At 45.6% G+C, this 14,467-nt stretch overlaps 1 long non-coding RNA gene across 1 annotated transcript; it reads right to left on the bottom strand.

The window, feature by feature from the left end:
* Positions 1–709: 709 nt before the first annotated feature.
* LOC121433343 lies at positions 710–2,623 on the bottom strand. Its single transcript, XR_005972311.1, has 3 exons — positions 2,514–2,623; positions 1,254–1,335; positions 710–1,002 (listed from the first exon to the last, which is right to left on the bottom strand). It is a non-coding gene; the product is annotated as an uncharacterized LOC121433343 (long non-coding RNA).
* Between the last annotated feature and the right edge of the window lie 11,844 nt (positions 2,624–14,467).

Raw genomic sequence — 14,467 nt, 5'->3', positions numbered from 1 at the left:
ATTTGTAGTTGCAACTGGTATGTAGGCCTCCACCTCAAGCCGGTGCCTGGGGATTAGAAATGGATTTCGTGGGGTCCCCCTGAAAGGGAGGCTTCGTTGCCTGACGCTGCCTTTTATTCCGTATGCCCGGCTCATGAGGGAGAAGCCAGTGTTTCAGAAGCCCTGGCCTGACTTGTAAGACAGTTAAGAATGTGTACAGTTAAGAATGTGTACATTTAAGAAGGTAGGTTCTCGGAGAGAGGAAAGCCACCAGCTTGTTCCTGTTGGGAACGGTCTGTGTCAGTCTCCTGCAACTGCTCCCTCTGGTGGTCAGAAGTGGCATTTGCTACTACCCTGGTGCTTGGACTGCCCAGCCTGCCCGTCAACTTCTCATTTCTCTGGGAGGACTCTCGAGCTCACAGGGTCATCTGCCCTTGACTTCCAAAGTTTTCCCTGTCCCTCAGAGCAATGAAAAAGCTCTATCTTGTCTGTCTTTATCCCAGGTGTGTGTTCTCACCAGGAAGCCAACAGTCCGTGCGTCAGGCAGGGCCAGGGGTTTATGAGGGATCTTGCTTCTTCCCAGCTCTCGTGTGAGACGTTGGGAGGATGAACGAGTTGCCCTTTCTCGATAATTCGAGCTTTCAGCTATATTTTGAGACCCTTGAATTGTCAAGGCCATGCAACTGGAAAGCCTTACGATTATTTATTGCCACAATTGCCGTCCGTCGGCTTCTCGGCTGACACCCAAGGCCCCTCATCCATCTCTGCTAACATCAAACAGATTACCAGTGCTTAAGAAGAGAAGCGCTGTCATGCAAGATTCATAAAGAGATGCAACTTGCAGGGGCGTCCTCCTCAGCATCTGACATCACCGAGGTGGTTGACACAAAGCAAGTTGTCCCCAGGCAAAGACGCTGGGGGTGAGCTCCAATGCAGCGCCTCTGAACAGTGGGTTTTTGTTTTCAGAAGGCGTTGTCTTGGTGTAGACATGGTAGCTTTGTTTTCCTGACACCCTGTCTTGTCCTGAAAGACACATGGGTAATACCTTTCCCAGGTCAGAGAGATTGGTAAAGCCTGGTTGGAGAAAAATCGTAATAAAATCTCTAACCACAGGCTTTTGTATTTCACTCTGTAGCATTCAGCATGGTGTCCCTCTGCTGATGGGATACTCCTTGTGAGGACTGAGGGGCAGTGGGCGGATAAGGGCAAGGATAGGCTGTGTTCACAGACACTTGCTTTCTGAGGGCCGTCTCCTGCAACACCCAGACACTCACTTCCATCCTGGTTTTCCTTTTGCGTAGGTGATTGAGCATTTTCCGGACACAGTGAAAGGCCTCTTAGAAGTCACACCGTCTACTAAACAAGTGAAAAAAAAAAGGCTGAATGAACACAGTGTTGAAGCTGCTTGCTTAGCTGCTTTGGGTAAAAACTTATAGTGTTTAGTTCAGCTTTTGGAAACAGGGTCTTCCTATGTAGTGCAGGCTAGCCTTGAATTTGAGGTCCTTCTGCTTCAGCCCCTTGAGTGCTAGGAGTACAAGGTGTGTCCTCAGTTCGGCTTCTCTTAGATGGTCAGATAATGGTTTACTTTTTTTTTCTCTTTTCTCCCCTCCCTCCCCCCCCAAAGACAGAGTTTCTCTGTGTAGCCTTGGGAGCCTGTCCTGGAACTCTGTAGACCACTCTGGCCTTGAACTCACAGAGACCCACCTTCTTCGGCCTCCCAAATGCTAGGATTAAAGGTGTGCACCACCACTGCCTGGCTCAAATAATATATATATATATATATATATATATATATATATATATATTTTTTTTTTTTTTTAAAGAAACAGGATCTCATGTAGCTCAAGCTGACCTCAAATCTTTCCATGTAGCCAAACTTTGGACGGCCACTTCTGCCAGTGCTGGGGCTACTGATGTGAGCTATCAGCCTGGGTCTAGGTGTTCCTAGGATCTAGCTCCCTCTAGCGGGGTGAGGGGGGGGGGTGGGGGGGACGGCGGGAAGGGTGTGTGGGGGGGGTGGGGAGGCTTTCCCGTTATCTCTCCACACTCAGTCCCCGTTTCTCATTTTTTCCCCTTGAGAATCCAATCATTACAGCCACGGGTGCTGGGAGAGGCCTCAGTGTGGCAGCCTCTCCCTACCGGGTCTTGAAGTCACTGTGGTTATATAGTCAAATGCCCTGTCAGTGAGCATGCCCCATTCAGCCACAGGAGGGCAGGAACGAGGGGTGGCAGGGGTGTGGGCAGGGTACTGGGTCCTCCTGTTAGGCCCCCACTGCTGAGCCTACTGCTCGACTTCGAGGTAGAGAGCTGTCCTCTGTTAGAGCAGCCGCCATCTGCTTCAGAGGAACTGTGACTACTTGCAGCCTCCCCTCCCCCGCCCCAGATTCTGTCTGTTGACTGTTACTCCCTCAGAGAAGGAGGGAAGTGGTGGGGGCGGGGATCAGTGGATTCTCACCTAAGAATCTGGCCACTGCCTTCTGCACCTCCCAGCCACCCTATTAGCTAGCGTGTGGAAGGTGCTAGAGCATACGGACCGTAGAAGGTTGTCTGAAGTGGGACTCCATCCGTGCGATCGTGGTGAAAATCGGCAAACACGCTGGGATGAGACTCCCCAGTGGTGCGGGTACTTTGGGGTCACCCACACTGCTCACCGTGCTCTATAAGCGAGCACATGAACTCATTAGTTTCGAAAGTTGGACTTTGATTTGCCGTTGGTGACTGATAACAAAGCGGTTGTTTGTTTAAGTCTCCCCAGGGAAAGAGATCCCCAAATAATGTTATATTGTCGTTGTGTGACTGGATCCTGCTTGTGAGTTCTCCCGACACTCAGAAGCGGACATGCTATCTGAGTGTCAGTGGGCAGGGAGGGCTAGCCCATGCTCAGCAGGTGGGTGCCATGCAGGGTAAGGTGCTGTCCTGGACAGTCTGTCCTTAGTCAGCATGATGCGTTTGTCAAGGCAGAGGCGGGCTCTGGGAGGCATAGATCCTCTATGCTCTAAACAGGGCATGGGCTTGACTCAGCAGAGGAATATGTGTGTTCCCGGACTCCAGAAGGAACATCTTCCCAGTGACAAGTTCCATGGCCTTGGGTGCTCTTGGGCAAGGGCTTGTCTACTCTGTTCCTGAGGTCTCTTTTGGGCTAACTGTGGGCTCTCCCTGCAGAGAGTGTGGTGGCTATGGCAACTGTATCTGCAGAGGCGATGACCATAGCCAGGAAGGTGTTATTGTGCTGAGCTCTGCAGGGCAGACATGTTCTTAATGCTTAGCGTGATGTGAGTCATGCTGTCCCTCTGGGACCTCTCTAAATTTGACACTTCAGTACAACCTGTTTCTAGTACTTAAAAAAAATATACTTCTTCTACATTAATTCATTATCATTTAGGGAATTGCCTGGTCTCAGTTATCCTGAGAACTTAGAAGGCAGTAGCCACAGCTAGATTATCAGAACGTCAGTGTCTTCATGAAGTCAGGACAATAGCTTTCCTTGTCTGGTTCCCCTGGACCTTGTAACTTTCCAGGGTATAGAATGTTCCGAATTTTAAAAAATGTTTATTGTGTGTGTGTGTGTGTGTGTCTTTCGTGTGTATAACTTGCAACAGCCACTTCTCTCCTCCTACATCCAGCCACTGAATCCAGGCTCTCCAGCTTGGCAGAAAATTCCTTACCGGCTGAGCCACGTCCCCAGCCAGAATGAGAATTACTGCAGATAGGCCCTGTGCATACTGCTCTTTCTCTTTGTCTGAGGCAGCTCCCAGCCCTCTTCAGAGAAAGACTGGCTATTGACTGGGAGGTAGAGGGTAACCCGTTGGAGTGTGAGTTTATGATTATTTTTTTTAAATGCTGGTGATTGAATCCAGGGCCTTGTGCATGCTAGACAACCAAATTCGCCACTGAACTGAATACCTAGTTCCTAAACCTTGATTGAATTGAGTCCTATGAACTTAGAAAAAAAAATCTCATTTTCAGTAAGATATAACACGGCTCTAACTGCTACCAGTATCTGAAGACTGAGGAGATCTCAGAGACAGACACCAGAATGAGGCCTCTACTCTGTTTCCAGGTTCTTGACTCTGTGAGGAAGAAAGAACTCAAAAAGGAAATACAGTAGGGAATTTATTACAGGGCAAAAAAATTCATTCAAGCATGAGTGTAGGTTTCTCAAGAGAGAGTTCATTGTGGGACTTTAGACAGCTTGTTTTATGAGCAAAATTTAGTGGAAAGATGGATAGTTCATGGACTAAAATGGGGAGAAGGCAAGGTATTCCATGAGTCCACGGGGATTTCCCTTGGAATAGAGTTGATTTCATTGTTCTGCCCTTCCATGGGATTTTAAAATGCGGTCATGGCTTCAGATACGGAGGTGTGGTTACAGTGAAATGAAGGATGCTAGTGGTCATTTTGGTCAGCCATGTTGGTCTCAGTCAATTCTGACTGGTCATTCTGTCAGAAGGTTCTGTGATTTCTTCAGTCTGTAATGTCCCTATGCCTGTCTAGGCTGCCTCAAAACTAGAGTTAAAGTATTATTTAACTGTTTCACTAGTAGGGTGAAATTTGCACATTAAATATTATATGAGGACAGCCATCACCGAGAATACAGTGCAACAATCTTACACAAAGTTCTGAAAGCCTCGAGAGATGGGAGGGGTCATTTATGCCCTATATAGTGACTGTGCTGGGTGACCAAGATGGCGCTACATGTGAACAGACTTGGCTCAACAGAAACAAGCAGATGTGATACAAGCAGATGAGTGAAAAGGGCTTTCTCACACTCTTGTCTCCCGCCCCCATAGCACAGTTTGTTCAGAGGAAGGAGACATGGACTTGGGACTCAGTCACCTGAATGAAGTCCCAAATGAGGAAGAGTCCAAACAAGATGGACGGCTCTTGAGGAATGACACCCAAGGTTGATCTCTGCTCTCCTCGTGCACCTGCGTCTTGTGCAACCCCCCTCCCCCATATCTAGTGAACTGCGGATGTGTGAGAGATGAGTATTTGCTGTCTTAGGTTATACTCTGAGCAGCTCTCCCAATCAATGTTCAAAGTCTCAAGATGGTGTATTTGAGAAAGGAGCTTTGGAGGGGTACTTAGGATTAGATGAGGTCAAGAGTGGTCCTCGGGATCAGTGTCCTTAGAAAAGGAGATATGAGATCGCTCACTTTCTCTCATCCCCATTCTCTCACACTGATGGGGGCATGTGGAGCCACAGGGATGAGGCAATTGTCAGAAGCCAGAAAGATGACCCTCACCAGAGGTCATCCGTGCTGTCAATTTGATCTTGGGCTTCCAGTTTCCACACCTATGACAGAAGAATGTTATAGTTTAAGCTACCACAGACTATGGTGTTTTGCTGTGGCTGCTGATACAGAACCTACGCAAGCAGAGGGAAGCCACCAGTATAGACCACCACTGATACAGAACCTACGCAAGCAGAGGGAAGCCACCAGTGTAGACCACCACTGATACAGAACCTACGCAAGCAGAGGGAAGCCACCAGTGTAGACCACCACTGATACAGAACCTATGCAAGCAGAGGGAAGCCACCAGTGTAGACCGCCGCTGATACAGAACCTACGCAAGCAGAGGGAAGCCACCAGTATAGACCACCACTGATACAGAACCTACGCAAGCAGAGGGAAGCCACCAGTGTAGACCGCCGCTGATACAGAACCTATGCAAGCAGAGGGAAGCCACCAGTGTAGACCACCACTGATACAGAACCTACGCAAGCAGAGGGAAGCCACCAGTATAGACCACCACTGATACAGAACCTATGCAAGCAGAGGGAAGCCACCAGTGTAGACCGCCGCTGATACAGAACCTATGCAAGCAGAGGGAAGTCACCAGTGTAGACCGCCGCTGATACAGAACCTATGCAAGCAGAGGGAAGTCACCAGTGTAGACCACCACTGATACAGAACCTACGCAAGCAGAGGGAAGCCACCAGTGTAGACCGCCGCTGATACAGAACCTATGCAAGCAGAGGGAAGTCACCAGTGTAGACCACCACTGATACAGAACCTACGCAAGCAGAGGGAAGCCACCAGTGTAGACCGCCGCTGATACAGAACCTATGCAAGCAGAGTGAAGTCATCAGTATAAACTGCTACTAATACAGAACCTATGCAAGCAGAGGGAAGCCACCAGTGTAGACCACCACTGATACAGAACCTACGCAAGCAGAGGGAAGTCATCAGTATAGACCACCACTGATACAGAACCTACGCAAGCAGAGGGAAGCCACCAGTGTAGACCGCCGCTGATACAGAACCTATGCAAGCAGAGTGAAGTCATCAGTATAAACTGCTACTAATACAGAACCTATGCAAGCAGAGGGAAGCCACCAGTGTAGACCACCACTGATACAGAACCTACGCAAGCAGAGCAAAGGCCAGAGTGTAGGCAACTTTGAGTCTGGTGTGCTTTCCACATTTTGTGTATCTCCCATCTCCTAATGTCAACTCTTACTGTATTACTGTCTTTGTTACTATTATGATGATGATGATGACGGTTTTTCTATGTACTTGAGATATTTATGCATGAGCTTTCTGGATGCTAGCATTTCAAATGAGAGCTCTAAGCCCCATATGCCTTAATTCTTTCTATGAACGTAAGCGTAGAAGTTTGCGAGATCTTATCGCCTTTTTCAGGTTCTATCAGTTTCCTATCCTTGTCCAGGTTTATTCAATATTCTCTCCTTTTTCGTGGACTCTGGCCAAATCTGGATATATTCACAGTGGTCTGCCTTTCATATGCTGGGAATTCCTGACTTCTAGGAACTATCCCACATTGCCAAGTGTAGCAAACCCTCTTGATCTGCTATGAATCTCTTCTTCAGACCAGAACTGTACCCCTGTGATGGCTAATTTTATATTAACTTGACACAGGCTGGAGTCATCTGAGAGGAGGGAATCTCAATTGAGAAAATGCCTTCATGAGATTGAGCTATAGGCAAGACTGTAGAGCACTTTCTTAATTAATGATTGATATGGGGGGTAACGCCCACTGTGGGTGGTATCATCCCTAGGCTGATGGTCTTGGATTCTTTTTTTTTTTTTTTAAGATTTGTTATGGGCATTGAAGTTTTGCCTGCATGTATGTCTGTATGAGAGTGATGGAGGAAGGTCATTGGTTAAATAAAAAGAAACTGCTTGGCCCTCATTGGTTAGAAGATAGGTGGGAGGAGTAAACAGAACAGAACGCTGGAGGAAGAGGAAGTGAGCTCAGACTCCGCAGCTCTCCTCTCGGGAGCAGATGCCTCAGAGAGACGCCATGCTCCTAGCTCCCAGGCAGATGCACGTGATGAAGCTCCGACCCAGGATGGATATAGGCTAGAATCTTCCCGGTAAGCGCACCTAGATGATTAGAAATGGGCTAAATTAATATGTGAGAATTAGCCTAGAAGAGGCTAGATGGAAATGGGCCAAGCAGTGATTAAATGAATACAGTTTGTGTGTTGTTATTTCGGGCATAAGCTAGCCAGGCAGCCGGGGTGCTGGGGACGCAGCCCCGCCGCACTTATTACTATATGAGAGTGTCAGATCTTGGAGTTACAGACAGTTGTTAGCTGCCATGTGGGTGCTGGGTATTGAATCCAGATCCTCTGGAAGAGCAGTCAGTGCTCTTAATCACTGAGCCATCTCTCCAGCCCCCATTGTCTCGGTTCTATAAGAAAGCAGGCTTTGTAAGTCATGAGGAACAAGCTAGTAATTAGCACCCCTCCATGTCTTCTGCATCAACTCCAACCTCCAGGTTCCTGCCCTGTTTGAGTTCTTGCCTGACTTCCTTCAGTGATGGACTGTGCATGTGGAAGTATAAGACAAATAAACTTTCCTCCCCAAATCGCTTTTGGTCATGGTGTTTCATCATAGCAACAGTAACTCTAACTAAGACATCCCCTGTGGTAGTTAGACTGTAACTGCCCCCATAATCTCATAGTGAGTGGCACTTTTAGGAGGTGTGGCTTTGCTGGACTGGGTATGATCTTATTGGAGGAGGTGTGTCACAACGGGGGGTGGGCTTTGAGGTTTATTATGCTCAGGATACCACCCAGTATTCCAGTCGACTTCCTGTTGTGTGCAAGCTGTAGGACTCTCAGCTGTTACTCTAGCATGACATAGGCCTGCATGCCACCATGCTCCCCACCATGATAATAATGGGCTGAACCTATGAACTGTAAGCCCCACCTCAATTACATGTTTTTCTTTGTAAGAGTTCTCACGGTCATAGAGACTCTTCACAGCAATATTAGCCCTAAGATATCCCTTTTCTTGCTCATTGGAAATGATAACCTGATAGAGGGGGGAAAGCTCAGGACAAAGTCCCAGTACAGGTTGAACATCCTTTATCTGAAGTGCTAGGGACCAGAATGGCTTCAGATTTAGGATCCCCACCCCCACCCCAGATTTTGAAATAGTTATATAGATTGTCATTTGAACTTTCCTAATCTAAACAGTTGAAATGCTACAAAATCTGAAATTGTAAAAAGTTGTATTTTGGACTAGGAAAAATTTATATTTTATGACTTCTTTCTCGAATATATATATTTTATACATATACAATTTGTGTGTGTATATGTGTGTGTGAGACTCTGGTTAGCCTTGTATTTTCTCTGTAGCCCAAACTTCAGTGAATCTCTTGAGCTCTGGGATTACAAGTTTGTAATTACCCAGTGAGCAATTTCTATTTAAACAGAACTAAAATTAGTGCTGAAAATAATACGATCGTCGCTGATGAGTGATCACAACAGTGGACCTTGATTATGGGACTCAGACTTCAGCTGTTATACCCAGATCCATGAAGCCCCCCAAAAAGCAACAAGGAGACCAAGTCCCATATGTAAAAGCAAAGAGCCTTTATTTTATACAAGTTTGCAAACTTGGTCTCTCCGTGTGTCCAATGTATTAGAATAATTGGAGAGCCCCGAGCTCAGTTAGAGATGGTTTTTTTCAAGTCTTCATAATCTGTTTTTTTTTGATATTTATTGAGCTCTACATTTTTCTCTTCTTCCCTCCTCGCCTTTCCCTTCCCTCCTTCAATCCTCCCCCAAGGTCTCCATGCTCCCAATTTACTTAGGAGATCTTGTCTTTTTCTAGTTTCTACTTCCCATGAAGATTAGATATATGTAAGTCTTTCTTAGTGTCTGCATTGTTGTCTAAGTTCTCTGGGATTGTGGTTTCTAGGCTGACTTTCTTTGCTTTATGTTTAAAAACCATTTATGAGTGAGTACATGTGATAATTGTCTTTCTGTGTCTGGGTTACCTCACTCAAAATAATGTTTTCTAGCTCCATCCATTTTCCTGCAAAATTCAAGCTGTTGTTATTTTTTTCTGCTGTGTAGTACACCATTGTGTAAATGTACCACAGTTTTCTTATCCATTCTTCTATCAAGGGGCATTTAGGCTGTTTCCAGGTTCTAGCTATGACAAACAAACCTGCTACGGACATAGTTGAGCACATGTTCTTGTGGCACAATTGGGCATCCTTTGGATATATACCCAAATGTGGTATTGCTGGCTCTTGAGGAAGGTTGTTTCCTAATTTTCTGAGAAATTGCCACACTCAACTCAAGAGGAGTTGTACCATCTTGCATTCCCACTAGCAATACAGGAGTGTTCCCCTTTCCCCACAACCTCTCCAGCATAAGTTGTCATCAGTGTTTTTGATCTTGGCTATTCTTACGGTGTAAGATGGAATCTCAGAGTTGTTTTGATTTGCATTTCTCTGATGACTAAGGATGTTGAAAATTTCCTTAAGTGTCTTTCAGCCACTTTAGATTCCTCTGTTGAGAGTTCTCAGTTTAAGTCTACACTCCATTTTTTTTTATTGGATTATGTGATCTTTTGGTGTCCAATTTTTTGAATCCTTTGTATATTTTGGAGATCAGACCTCTGTCTGATGTGGGGTTAGTGAAGATCTTTTCCCATTCTGTAGGCTGTCATTTTGTCTTGTTGACCATGTCCTTTGCTTTACAGAATCTTTTCAGTTTCAGGAGGTCTCATTTATTAATTGTTTCTCTCAGGGTCCGTGCTGCTGGAGTTATATTTAGGAAGTGGTGTCCTGTACCAATGTGTTCAAGTGTACGTCCCACTTTCTCTTCAATAAGATTCAGTGTGACTGGCTTCATGTTGAGGTCTTTGATCCATTTGGACTTGAGTTTTGTGCATGGTGATAGATATGGGTCTATTTTCATTCTTCTACATGTTAATATCCAGTTATGCCAGAACCACTTGTTAAATATGTTTTCTTTTTTCCATTTGATATTATTTGCTTCTTTGCCAAAAATCAGCTGTTTGAAGATGTGTGGATTGATATCTGGGTCTTCTATTCGGTTCCATTGGTCCTCCTGTCTGTTCTTATGCCAATACCGTCTGTTTTCAGTACTGCAGCTCTAGTAGAGTTTGAAGTCTAGTAGAGTTTGATGCCTCCAAAAGTTCTTTTACTGTATGGGATTGTTTTGGCTATCCTGGGCTTTTTGCTTTTCCATATGAAGTTGAGTACCGTTCTTTCAAGGTCTTTGAAGAATTTTGCTGGGATTTTGATGAGCATTGTTTTGTATTAGAGTTGGGTTTTTATAGTAGCAAATGTGGGGGTGAGAGATTTCTAAGGTTCAGGAATCATTGATTGGCTGACATTTGTCTAGGCACCAGTGTCCTGGTGAGTGTGGTGGCAGTCAGCCTATCTACAAGGGTTGGAACCTTAGGAATTTCCTTTGGATAGTCTGTTCTTGGGTGGTACCTGGGTATTCTCAGTTTGTGGTCATTCCTACATCCAGGTATTGCCTCAGGGTAAAATACTGAGACTCAGGCCTCCATTAAACTTAGCGTGGCTGGGTCCTACACTGGCAGGTGGTAATGGCTGGAAGTTAAGAACTTCCTTTGGGTGGTGTTATGGTTTAGACAAAACACTGTGATTTTACTAGGGGTGAGCAAGGGTAGTCAGGTCCCACCACCTCTGTGGGTCCTAGGCAGGGGGAAGGAGGCAGGTGAGATCTCAGCAGGTCATCGGGAAACCTGTCCCACGAGGAGCTGTGACAGGTGAGAGACAGACAGATAGGCACGCCATGTAGAGAGAGTCTAGATACCATTTATTCAGTTGGAAGGGAAAGAGGAGAGGAAGGGGGAGAAAGAGAGAGAAAGAGACAGAGAGAGGGGGAGAAACAGAGAAAGAGAGAGACAGAGAGAGAGGAGGGGAGAGGAGAGCAGACAGTCACCTCTCCTGAAGAGAGACGGGGCAGAGAGAGCACAGGTTGGAAACAGAATGGCGGAAGGGGGCTTGTCTCTTAAAGGGATAGGGCAGACCATATGCTGCTAATTAAAACTTATGTTTTCACAAACTCAAAATTCTTGTGAGTTCCAGGGAGCCGAATTGAAGGATCCACCTTAAACAGATTGGATACACCCTTCTCAATTCCCTGGTCCTGAAAAATTTTTCTTCCTAAACTTAACTTTGTCTTCTGTTTAGCCAACACCTTGCCAGGTCCAAGAGACACCGGACAGTTCTGTATCACAAACCCTGAACAGCAGTAAAGTGACCAGATATCCCAGGATGTGACCAGCACCCAGCTTTCTCAGGTCCCCCCAAAGATGACTCCCACAAATAAGCAGGAAGCTGTCTTGAGAATCTGCTGTGAAATTCCTTTAACCTGTTGTGCCTAAATTTCCACCTTTTTATTATAAGAAAGAGATGGGAATGTTATGACCTGCTGACCTGGTCTGTCACCTGTGTACATTGTCCCTTTAAGAGACAAGGCCTGCTCTCTCTCCACTCTTCCCCTTCCTCCGAAGAAGTGGATATCCTGCCTCCTCCAGTTTGGGCTCTGAATGGAGGAAGGTCATTGGTTAAAAAATAAAGAAACTGCTTGGCTCGCCCTCATAGGTTAAAACATAGGTGGGAGGAGTAAACAGAACAGAATGCTGGGAGGAAGAGGAAGTGAGCTCAGACTCGACAGCTCTCCTCTCTGGGGCAGACGCCTCAGAGAGATGCCATAGCTCAGCTCTAGGGGGCACACGCGATGAAGCTCCGACCCAGGATGGACGTAGGCTAGAATCTTCCCGGTAAGACCAGTGCTCACTAAGACCGGTGCTCACAGATTATTAGAGATGGGTTGATTGGGATATCAGAATTAGCCAGTAAGGGCTAGAGCTAAAGGGCCAAGCAGTGTTTAAATGAATACAATTTGTGTGTTGTTATTTCAGGCATAAGCTAGCAGGCGGTCGGGGTGTTGGGGACGCAGCCCCGCCGCTCCTATTACTACAGGCTCTCTTTCTTTCTCCTGAAGAGGTAACTTCTGCTCTCTCTATCTCCCCCCCTTCTTTCCCCCTTTCCTTCTCCCACTTCCCCTTCCCTTCCATAACCCTCTGAATAAACTCTATACTCACTCTGCATGATGTATCTGTCTGCCTCTTACCCTCAGCGGTCTCCCACTCACCTAAGTGACCTTCCCAGGCCTCGGGGGACTTGCCGAAGCCTGGGGGACCCACCAAATCCTAGGGTCACCTGCCGCTACCCCTCATAGGACCAGCTGCCCCTTGGGGGATGAGTCCCCCAATACTATATCTTTAAAAAAGAACAAAGAATAACAGGTGGTCTGTTCTTATTAAGCTTATCGTGGATGGGTCCTACACAGCCATCCAGGGTGTAGCCAGTGGTGCACCAGTTGCTTAGTGTTAAACAACTGAGCTCTGGGCTCAGTTGCCAGTGCCACAAAAACAAATAAAAAAAATGTCAGCTATCACATTATATTGAGTAGTTATTAGGCTTAGGAGTCATTTAAAAAACAACCCAAACCAGGGGACACTCCCTGAATTCTGACAAAGAAATTGCATTATTGTAACCAACAAACAACTCCCAACATTATTTACTTACTTTTTCAAAATTTTATTTGAAATCCATTGGGAAATTAAATTACACACTAAGGTATTAGGATTATGCACATAAACATGTACAATTAGGAGTGGTATCATTTTTATTTCTTTTAATATATTTTAATAGATGGTTTCTAAAAACCACACACACATATATATATAAATATGGAAATATAACAAATAGAATTGTAGTGTAGAGGTGCTAAATATCATGTACATGATCTTACAGGCTGAGCCTGCAGCCAGGGAGCATACTCTAAGGAAAGCGTGGAGCTGTGGTATGTATTTATCCCACCTTCCCCCAGTAGGTTTTAAGACAGTTCATTCTATTTTCTCTTTGGATTTTGCACAAAATGTGGTGACCACCAAAGAATCAAATAGTTGAAAATAAGGATGAGAGTTAAGAAGCCATGAGGGGTAGGGTGTATTTGGTACAACTGGTTGACCTTGAGAGGTACTGGTTGACCTTGAGTTCTCTGGCATTCAAACTCACAGATGAAAGCTTTTCTCTACCTTGGTCCTTTAATTGAATCCACCTCCCACCACAAAGGGGCAGAATCTTCCTGAGCCAGGATAGGAACTGGTCCCCTGGAAGCATCAGAATAATGTCAGCAGAAAACTCTTTCATGCATTCATCCCTCTTGAGGGAGAGCTGCTGAGCTCTGCCTTGGATGAACCTGACCTTAGACGTGGAGCAGGGCAGCAGCTGTTCATGCAGGAGTGACTAAGCCTGTCTGTGAAATGCATGTATCTCCTCAAACACGAGAAACAATACAACGAGTTAGTCACACAGGGAATCGAATCCATTAGACTTGGCAATTTAATTTCTACTTCCTTGAGATCTTGTCTTAAGGGGTTGGGGGAGGGGTGTCTTCCTACTTAGCATGGTAGATCTGATTAGATTCCACAGGGACTCTTCTTGACTTAGTCTTTGGGCTGTTTTAAGAACATGACTTTTTTTTTTTTTTTAAAGTCAGTCTTGTTTGAAAAGAAAACAACAGGATATAGGCTTTGATCACTTATGAGTTCAAGTTAACACTGAAACCACTCAAGGTTGGAGATCTGTCAAATGGAGCAGCAGAAAATATGGTTATTTCCAAACAAGGGACGTGCAGATGAACAGATTTCACATCCCAATAACACTAACGGGGTGTTTGCTTTACTAACCTGAAAATTCTCCATCCCGAGTGACTGAGCATTCAGAGCTTCACAGGATAAATCTGTATTAAATGAAAAATAAATCAATTGTCATGGTCGTATACCCCAGAAAATTTACAGCCGAACTAAGCCAGAGAAAGTGACCCCACCTCCCCATTCCTCTTGCTGTCGCTCTAGGTCTCTCACACCTTCAGATCAGCATGAGGGGGTGCATTCAGCAGAGGGTGCGCCTGGCTCTTTTAGTTGGTTGCTTGGTGTGTTTTGTCAGGAGGACTTCTGTAGCTGAGCGGCGGCCTGGAAGATCTGTGGCCCTACCCAGATGTTGCCTGGCCTTCCTCTTCTAGTTAGGGAGCTTTTCATTTGAAATTCTCAGCCCTATATCCTCTAGAAATATAAGACAGTAGTAGGTAGCTTTCAAAATATGTTTTAAGTTATGCCACTTAACACTTAAAAGCAGTGATCTTAAT

Source organism: Microtus oregoni, unplaced genomic scaffold, assembly GCF_018167655.1.
Source record: "Microtus oregoni isolate MIOR12 unplaced genomic scaffold, Mior012 000038F_ref0000394, whole genome shotgun sequence".
In the NCBI taxonomy this organism is placed as follows: Eukaryota; Metazoa; Chordata; class Mammalia; order Rodentia; family Cricetidae; genus Microtus; species Microtus oregoni.
The sequence above is the reverse complement of the archived record's forward strand: the minus strand, read 5'-3'. Positions and strand labels throughout refer to the sequence as shown.